This window comes from Macrotis lagotis, chromosome X, assembly GCF_037893015.1.
Source record: "Macrotis lagotis isolate mMagLag1 chromosome X, bilby.v1.9.chrom.fasta, whole genome shotgun sequence".
NCBI lineage: Eukaryota > Metazoa > Chordata > Mammalia > Peramelemorphia > Peramelidae > Macrotis > Macrotis lagotis.
In genome coordinates, this window is record NC_133666.1 from 141,209,080 (window position 1) to 141,216,928 (window position 7,849).

The following is a 7,849-nucleotide window of genomic DNA, read 5'->3' on the forward strand; positions in this document are numbered from 1 at the left end:
GTCCAACAAGAATTCCTAGAAGAATTTTAAAAAAAGAGATGAGTAGTAGAGGAGGGGCAGCTAGGTAGCATAGTGGATAGAGCACTGGCCCTGGAGTCAGGAGGAGCTGAGTTCAAATCCAACCTCAGATACTTAATAATTACCTAGCTGTGTGGTCTTGGGCAAGTCACTTAATCCCATTGCCTGGCAACCCCCCCACCCACGAAAAGAAAGAAAGAATAGCAGAGGAAAAATTGGGGAAAGAAATGAGATGTAAGAAAATCATGAAAAAAAAAGGAAAAGGGCACAAAAATTACTGAATAAAATAACACCTGAAAAAACAGAATTGACCTAATGGTAAAATAAGAACAAAAATTCACTGAAGAAAAGAATACCTTAAAAAGTAGAACAGATCAATTGGAAATAGAGGTACAAAAACTATTAAGATGTACAAAGACATAAGATGTAAAAAGCATAAAGGAGCACTGTCTTTTTTTAAAATCTGATTTCATTTTATTTTTAGTTCCAAATTGATTCCTTCCCCCAACTGGAGAAGGCAAGAAAAACAAAATATGTATAGTTAGGCAAAATAAATTTATACATTGAGCCATGTCCCAAAAAAGAACAAAGGAAAGAAAATATTCTTTAGTCTGTACTCTGAGTCCATCAGCTCTCTATCAGGAGTTGGATAGCATGTTTCTTTATGTGTTCTATGGAATTTGGTTAGTCATTATGTTGATCAGAGTTAAGAAGACTTAGAAAGTTCATTATCTTTATAATATTATTGTTATTGAATCAATTATTCTTCTGATTCTGCTCACTTCACTTTGCATCAGTTCACACAAGTATTCTCAAGGGTTTTTTTTTTTCTGGAACCATCTTCTTTATCATTTCTTTTTTTTAATTAAAGATTTTATTTATTTTGAGTTTTACAATTTTTCCCCTAATCTTACTTCCCTCCCTCCACCCCCCCACAGAAGGCAATTTGTCAGTCTTTACATTGTTTCCATGTTATACATTGATCCAAATTGAGTGTGATGAAAGAGAAATCATATCCTTAAGGAAGAAACATAAAGTATAAGATAGCAAAATCAGACAATAAGATATTTTTTTTTAATTTGAGGCAATAGTCCTTGGTCTTTGTCCAAACTCCACAGTTCTTTCTCTGGATACAGATGGTATTCTCCATTACAGCCCCAAATTGTTCCTGATTGGAATGAGCAAGTCCATCAAGGTTGAACATCAACCCCATGTTGCTGTTAGGGTGTACAGTGTTTTTCTGGTTCTGCTCATCTCACTCAGCATCAGTTCATGCAAATTCCTCCAGACTTCCCTGAGTTCCCAGCCCTCCTGGTTTCTAATAGAACATTAGTGTTCCATGACATACATATACCATGGAGCACTGTCTTTTTAAGGAAGGCAGTGGTCAAAAGCAAAACAGACTTTTTGAGGAAAGACAATATAAATAGAGAGGATAAACAGAAGAAAATAGGATGGAGAAAAATACTAAGTCTGTACTCCAAAGAAATCAAAGGAAAAGGAGCCAATTGTACAAAAATATTTATAGCAGCTCTTTTTGTGGTGGCAAAGAATTGGAAATTGAAGGGATGTTCAATTGGGAAATGATTGAGCAGGTTGTGTTTGATCATGTTGGAATGCTATTGTGCTTTAAGAAATGATGAGGGGATAGTTTCAGAAAAAAAATGGCAAGACATATTAACTGGTAAGAGTGGAAGTGAAAAGAAACAGGAGAGATCATTGAGCACAGTAACAGCAATGTTGGAATCTGAATCAATTGTGAAAGACTTGGCTACTCCAATCAATACAATGATCCAAAACAACAAAGAACTCAGAGAGAAAACTGACAAACTCTTATACAAATTGAAGTATAAATTTCTTATTTTGTTTATTTATGAGAGTGTGTGTGTCTGTGTGTGTGTGTGTGTGTGTGAGAGAGAGAGAGAGAGAGAGAGAGAGAAGAGAGAGATGGCTAATATGGAAATATGTTTTACATGATTTCACATGTATTATTATTGTTTAGTCATTTTTCAGTCATGCCAACTCTTCAAGACCCCATATGAAGACCCCATATGGGGTTTTCTTGGCAAAGACATTGGAATTGTTTGCCATATCCTTCTCCAGTTCATTTTGCAGATGAAGAAACTGAGGCAAACAGGGTCACTATACCTAACTTAATCATCCCCTCAACTCCAATTCCTAGGCTTATACTGGGGACTAGGGGAGAAGGATCCTGTGAAATACACTAACTTTCCAGTTACTCAGTCTCCTCTCATGGTCTACTCCTCCATGCTACCTCCACTAAACCCAGTGGCCACATCTCACCTTGAACAACAAATATTCCACTTCAGTAATCAAACTCCAAAATCCCAAACTCCAAACTCCAAAATTATTATTGTTTAGTCATTTTTTTAGTCATGTCATCTCTGGCAAAGATACTGAAATTGTTTGCCATTTCCTTCTCCAGCTCATTTTATAGATGAGGAAACTGAAGCAAACAGGAGAAACTGAGGACCATAACATTCTGTATCATTACTTCTGTTCCTATCCCTTGCTCCTCCTAAATCATTTTGTAATAAAGGCTTGAGAAAGTTAAGTGGTATGTTGGATAGAGCACTGGTCCTGGAGCCAGGAGAACTTGGGTTCAAATCTAGCCTCAGACACTAACTCTGTGACCCTGGGCAAGACCCTGCTTGCCTCAGTTTCCTCATCTGTAAAATGAGCTGGAGAAGGAAATGGGAAACTACTCCAATACCTTTACCAAGAAAACCCCAAATGGGCTCATGAAGAATGGGGCATGACTGAAATAACTCAAAAGCAACAACTAAGGCTTTGCTTTGTGAGTCCCTAGATCATCTCTGACTTTGTTTTGTGAGTACCCAGACCATTCAAAATGGAAAAAACCAGGGACCTGTCCCTTGGAAAGGTCATTCTGCATTGCCAACAAGCAGACTGAGATATTCATGAATTTGCCCACAGCCTCTAAGAATGGGTTCACCAACAGTATACATATCATGAACTGACTGGATTCAGGGGGAGAGACTCCCCCTTTCTTCCCACTTTGACCTCATGGCCCTGAGAAATAGACTTGGCATTGGGATTTCATTTTGATTTATTCTGTTTTGTTTGCCCTTCTCATGTCTAGATGCAAGCTATGGAATCCCCACTGGATCCTGGAACTTGAGCCATGGTGACTTGGAGGCAGGATTCCAGATTGGATTACAGCCAGTCCATCAGGGAAGCCCTGAGAAGCCAGGATGTTCAGGACTAGAGTCCAAAGGGAACTTTAGACTTGAAATCCAGGGCTTTGCCATACAGGATGTTAAAGCTAAAATGTGAACCAATTCCATTCTCCTCAGAATATAGGGTCTGTTGAGAGAGGAATAGAATCAGGCCCCCAATTACTAGGAAAAATGTATGTTCATTCTTGTTATATTTTTGAAGGTATATTAACATTCCTTTGTAAAAAATTAATCTGACTGTTAAGTGATTAAATGGAGCTGGGGTGTAGGAGGACCGCAACAATAAGAGGAATACCATCAGTAAATGCTAGAACTAATGGCCAAGAGCTAAAATCTCCACCCACCCCCTCCCAACTCCCCTTAAAGGTATCCAGTCTTGGGGGAGATTGAAACATAATACACCTGGCTTTCAGGCAGTGGGGGCCAAAGAAATCACTGTTACACCTTCTTTGTCTTTACCAGGAGCTTCAAATCCTCTATTTCTTTACATTCTCCCAGGCTATCTATCCCCAGTACACTGACCACACTCTCTTCCCTTTCTAGTTTTAGCCTCTTGGTGAGCAAGGGCAACTCAACATTATCTTCTCTCTAATCCCTTGCTCCAATGTCCTATTAACTTTCACAGTTTTTCCAAACCCCAGTCCTGGATTACTCTTGCCATCTGCCTCCCTCACGCCTACTCACATTCTGCTGAATGGAACTAGAGGAAATCACACAACTGAGCTCCCAGCTTTCACGATAATTTTATGTTATCTAATCTCTGCTGAGCCCTCACCAGGAGACTATCCTTTTGCTCTTCCCTAATTGATTCTCTATCCTACAGTCAACAAACACCATTCCAATCTTTCTCTATTCTCCTCAAACTTCCCACATCATCTCCTCCCCCTCCCACTCAGCTCAAAAGTTTTTCCTTCAGGCTTTAATGAGAAAATAGAGGTGGCAACTGTGGACTATCTGTGTGACCTTGAGTAAGTCACTTAACATTATTGGTTCCTGAGTCTCAGTAAAATTGAAGGGGTTTGGACTAGATGTCATCAAAAGGTCCCTTTCCTCTAAATCTATGATTTTATGTTCCGTTGTCTAGCAAAGAATACAAAAGGGAAAGGGATTCCCTGCAGATAGTGAGATAGTTCAGATTCTTTAGTTTGAGGGTAGCCTGTAGGTTTCCTGAAGACCTAGAAAACTGCAATCTGAAGGGGGGTCACTGTGGAGAAGCATCCTCAAGGTCCAAATGGTAGGGGTTCCTGATCCTTGGATTTCTAGAAGAATATCAAGAATTTCTGGGGTGTTTAGGTGGCACAGTGGATAAAGCACCAGCCCTGGAGTCAGGAGTACCTGGGTTCAAATGTGGTCTCAGACACTTAAAAATTACCTAGCTGTGTGGCCTTGGACAAGCCACTTAACCCCGTTCGCCTTACAAAAAAAAAAAGTTATACAGTTGGTTTTACTTGTCCTGTTCAATTTGACAGCTCACTGTCCATTGTCCAAGGTATATATGATGGATATATGGATAAATATATTGCCCATTGAATTAAATGTCCCAATTTGGACAATAAATATTCTTTGTCACTTCATTCACATTTTATATGTATGAGTAGTTTGTGGAAGAGTTCCTGTGTGGAATTATTTTGGATTTCATTTAGGAGACTACAAGGCAAATGGGGTTAAGTGGCTTGCCCAAGGCCACACAGCTAGGTAATTATTAAGTGTCTGAGACCGGATTTGAACCCAGGTACTCCTGACTCCAGGGCTGGTGCTTTATCCACTACACCACCTAGCCGCCCCTGACTTACAATGTTCTTATCCTGAAACAGAGCCATCTGTTGGACCTCAGTGTCTATAGGAAATACCTAGTTCATTTGGACTCTGTTCTGGATTGACAATCATCAAGGGGCCAACAGGGAATAAATTAATTTAGACCTACATCCTCTAATTTCAAATCCACTGTGCCATTCTCAATCAATACTTGATCAACATTCTTCATTTCTGTTTCAAGTACTTTTGATGAGCACATATCTGCCTGCTTTATTCTTCATTTGATTTTTGTAAATAGAGAGTTGTAGTACAAAGTTATCTCCATTGTTATCATATTCAAAAATGATTTTGACATGTATATGAGAAGTACCTTGTTGGAGGAAAGCCCTAAAAACAATATTTCTCTCTCCAAATTCAAATGTTTTTCTATAGTCAACAAATAAACACCATGCAATCTTGCATTTTCTAAAACTTTTCAATCAGTTATATGCTAGTAAAATGTACTTGTCTATAAAATATCATTTTCCAAAGTCTGCCTATTGTCTTCTTTGGTGGAATCTCAGCAAAGATGCCTCAGATATAGGTGCAGATTTTCTAAAGCTGGAAAAGTAGACATATGGGTCAGAAGATAGTGTATTCTCTTCCTAGCCTTTTTATCCCTTAAAATCTTTGGTACCCTTCTTTTAGATACTATTAGTGACTTGATACCCTCAAATCTCTGTCCCCTCCAGACCAAAGGGCCTTCTCTTCTTTTGTGCTGGTTTACAAGGCAAATGGGATTAAGGGACTTGCCCAAGGTCAGGAAGCTAAGTAAGTATTAAGTGTCAGAGGTTGGATTTGAACTCAGATCCTCCTGACTACAGGGCCAATGCTCTATGCCACCTGGCTGCCTCCAAGTCTTTTGTACTTCTTATGAAACATCTCTGTCATTGTGATATTAGACTTCAGATGTGGTGGTTCCATCATCAATTATACAAAAGAGTTTGTTCTAAAAGTATTCACAAATATTTTCTACTTTTCATCTGTTCATTATATTCTTTCCAGTTTCATCCTTAAAAACTCTTAGGATGATTTAACTTAGTTGAGTCTTTGACCAAACTTTCTATAAACCTGTTTTCCTTTTCCTTGCTTCTCTGTTCTATGAGGCAATAACTGTCCATAACTTTCTACCATTCTCCTCAGTAAAAATTTTATTCATTAGTTTATATTCTAAACTAGAATTGCCCTTGATCTTCATTTCTTTTTGATTTAGATGTTTGTGGTTAAGTTTTTCTTAGGCTCTGTTCATCTCCCAATTGGGGGTTTAATTTTATTTACATCCATTAAATTTCTTTAGGATATTGAGACAGGTTATATCAATGTCTTTCCTCTTACCTGTTTCCCATTTTGTTGCCTCAACATCTTGTTTAGGTAGGTCAGATTAGAGTTGCCTTAATTGTGCAAATGTTTTATTATTATTGTTTCCTCTAATTTAAAGGAAATGCTTTTTTATCTTTTGCTCAAAGAAATCTATGGTCCATCTGACATAAATAGTGGATGACTTCCCCCATCAGTATTGGTATTTCCTATCTATCAAAATACAATCTTTTTTTTTAAGAAAGATTTTATTCATTTTGAATTTTACAATTTTTCCCCCTTTCTTGCTTCCCTCCCCCACCCCCCCACAGAAGGCATTCTGTTAGTCTTTACATTGTTTCCATGTTATACATTGATCTAAGTTGGATGTGATGAGAGAGAAATCATATCCTTAAGGAAGAAACATAAAATACAAGAGACAGCAAAATTACATAATAAGATAATGGGTTTTTTTTTCTAAATTAAAGGTAATAGTCTTTGGTCTTTCTTCAAACTCCACAATTCTTTCTCTAGACACAAATGGCATTCTCCAACACGGATAGCCAAAAATTGTACCTGATTGTTGCACTGATGGAATGAGCGAGTCCTTCAAGGTTGATCATCACTCCCATGTGCTGTTAGGGTATATACAGTGTTCTTCTGGTTCTGCTCATCTCACTCAGCATCAGTGCATGCAAATCCTTCCAGGCTTCCCTAAATTCCTGTCCCTCCTGGTTTCTAATAGAACAATAGTGTTCCATCATATACATATACCACAGTTTGTTAAGCCATTCCCCCATGTATATCTATTAGGAAGCCTGGAGGGATTTGCATGCACTGATGCTGAGTGAGATGAGCAGAACCAGAAGAACACTGTATATACCCTAACAGCACATGGGAGTGATGATCAACCTTGAAGGACTCGCTCATTCCATCAGTGCAACAATCAGGTACAATTTTTGGCTATCCGTGTTGGAGAATGCCATTTGTGTCTAGAGAAAGAATTGTGGAGTTTGAAGAAAGACCAAAGACTATTACCTTTAATTTAGAAAAAAACAGATATCTTATTGTCTGATCTTGTTACCTCTTAGAATTCTTGTCTCTTCTCTAAGGATATGATTTGTCTCTCATCACACCCAATTTGGATCAAGGTACAACATGGAAACAAAGTAAAGACTGACAGATTGCTTTCTGTGGGGGGGGGGGTAAGATGGAGGGGAAAATTGTAAAACTCAAATAATATCTTTAATAAAAATTAATTTAAAAAGGGCTGCTGTGAATATTTTTTTATACAAGTGATATCTTTACCCTTTTGCATAATCTCTTCAGGGTATAGACCCAGTAATGGTATTGCTGGATCACTGGGCATGTACACAAAATACAATCATTTTAAATTTTTTGTAATGTTATTTGGTACTTTTAAAGGGAATGTGGCATAGTGGATATATTCTAGACAGGCACAGCTGGGTCCTAATCCTACCTCTGATTCTTTCTGTTTATGTGACCCAGAAAAAAGCAAT